At 45.7% G+C, this 2,306-nt stretch overlaps 1 pseudogene; it reads left to right on the top strand.

Moving 5' to 3' along the window:
* The first annotated feature begins 387 nt into the window (after positions 1-387).
* On the top strand, positions 388-897 carry LOC102775286 (annotated as a pseudogene).
* The last annotated feature ends 1,409 nt before the right edge of the window (positions 898-2,306 follow it).

The raw sequence follows: 2,306 nt of genomic DNA, 5'->3' as shown, positions 1-2,306 counted from the left end.
ATGAGATGGTACCTCATTGTTGTTTTGATTTACATCTCTCGGATGATGAGTGACTTTGAGCATGTTTTCATGTCTCTGGGCTTTCTGAATGTCCTCTTTCGAAAAGTATCTATTTAGGTCCTTTGCCTATTTTTTGATTGGGTTGTTTATCTTCCTTTTATTAAGTTGTATAAGTTCTCTGTAAATTTTGGAGTTTAACCCTTATATGAAATAGCATTGGCAAATCTGTTCTCCCATGCAGTGGGCTCTCTTGTTGTTTTGTTGATGGTCACTCATTTCAATGCCAGAGTCTCCTAAGACCTATAAAACAGGGAAATTATGAAGGTGTAAGACTTCAACTGTCCCTTGAGCACAGAGCCAACATTTCTTGGCTGTGGGCTCTTTAGGATGAATGTGCCGGCTCAGGGTATGGCCGGTGACTGGGACAGCGCTGGGCGGTAAGGACCCGGGTTTGCTCTCTGCGCTTCCCTGGTAAGGGCTGGCCCCTCATGGTCAGTGGTTTCCTCAAGTCGAAATGAAGTTTGAAAATTGACTGTATTTGACAAAACTTGGTAATCATGCTTATTTTCCCCCCCACAAAAAAAATAATCTACTCGTGCTGCTGCCCCACCGTCTGGCCCCTACTGACCCACACCCACGCCCCACACCCCGCAACCCGCTACCGACCAATCTGCCCGGCACTCGGTGCACCAGGTCTGGTTCCTCCCGCGGCACCGCTATGAAGAAAGTGGCTCAGCAGCTCTGGCTGGAGGCCCGGCTCACCCGCGAGAAGGTGTGCCAGGCATCTGCAGACGTGAAACAGTTCTATCTGCAGAATGCTCACCGTGACCCCCGGCTGACAGAGTGTCTTCAAGTACCAATCCCTTCAGACACCAGAGAGCTTGTTCCTTTCTGTAGTGAAATGAATTTTGAAGGTGTTCTCAACCACCGTTCCTGAACCGGTGGATATTCAGAGAGAGCTAAATCTGAAGCCTCTACAAAAAGCTCGCCCTATAACATGTGCCATACTGTACAAACTTCTGCTTTTGTCCGTCCTTAACATCTGCCCCTCTGAATTTTCGTGAATTTCTATCTCACAAGAATGATTATTTTATATACACTGGCGGCAGCATACAAATAAAAATAAAATACTTAATATAAAAAATAATCTAACAAATGGTCAGAAGCACAACCATCACATGTGGAAAACATCCTTCGAACTCTCCAAAGAACCTTAGGTAAATGAGAACTTACAACCATGTTTCGATAAGTGTGGACTGTGGCTCCGAATTCTGTTTTATGTTTTGGTGGCACAGAGACCAGAAAAGTAAACATTTGTGTTCAGGTGGTAACTCCATGAAAGGCCAGCACAGCCCTGCGTGGACCAGGTCCCCGGTAGCCAGAGTTTTCTGTCTGTGGTGCTAATCTCTCGGCTCCGGCCCGACAGCTGGCATTTCAGAGGCAAATGATTGAGTCACACTGTGCTGGGAGTTTTCTCCCTGTTCCAGGCCAAACTGAAAAAGGAACACATTTCTTTTCCCCAGGTATAACTAAGACCTAATGAGGTGTTGCCCCCCCCCCCGCCCCCTGACAGTCTTAGCCAAATCGGCTCACTCGCACCCCTGTGTGAGCTGGGCCAAACAGGACTCTTGGAGCCCATCCCCTTTGACAGCCCTACTTCTAACTGTAAACGGTCCAGACAGATCTTGCGGGAGCTCCTAACCATTGGTTCCACTTGCTGCTGGAACTGTTGGACTTCTCCAGCCCCTCACAGCCTCTGGCTACCCCGTTCTCCCCAGCTGAGCTCACGCAGGCTCTGCCAGCTCCATGCAAACAGCTAAAGACAGCCATTGGCAGAGTTAGGACACGGACACTTTTGATTTTCAACCCTGTCTCTCTCTCCTAAACCATCTGCAGTCCCTCTATCAGTAAATGAGTATTTCAGTCTAGTTCATTTTTCTGTCCTGCCCTTACAATTTTTTTCTATTATAATCACCAGTTTATTCTGTTCATCAGATTATTTATTCACTTGATTTTTAGATTCACTTGTTGATAGATGTGTATTTGTTGTTCATAATTTGTATCTTTACCTTTTTCTTCTTCTTCCTCTTCTTAAAGGATACCTTTCAGCATTTCATATAATACTGGTTTGGTGGTGATGAACTCCTTTAGCTTTTCCTTATCTGTGAAGCTCTTTATCTGCCCTTCAATTCTGAATGATAGCTTTGCTGGTTAAGTAATCTTGGTTGTAGGTTCTTGGCATTCATCACTTTGAATATCTCTTGCCACTCCCTTCTGGCCTGCAGAGTTTCTGTTGAGAAATCATC

The sequence above is a fragment of the Myotis davidii genome, unplaced genomic scaffold (assembly GCF_000327345.1).
Source record: "Myotis davidii unplaced genomic scaffold, ASM32734v1 scaffold1065, whole genome shotgun sequence".
NCBI classification, from domain to species: Eukaryota; Metazoa; Chordata; class Mammalia; order Chiroptera; family Vespertilionidae; genus Myotis; species Myotis davidii.
The sequence above is the reverse complement of the archived record's forward strand: the minus strand, read 5'-3'. Positions and strand labels throughout refer to the sequence as shown.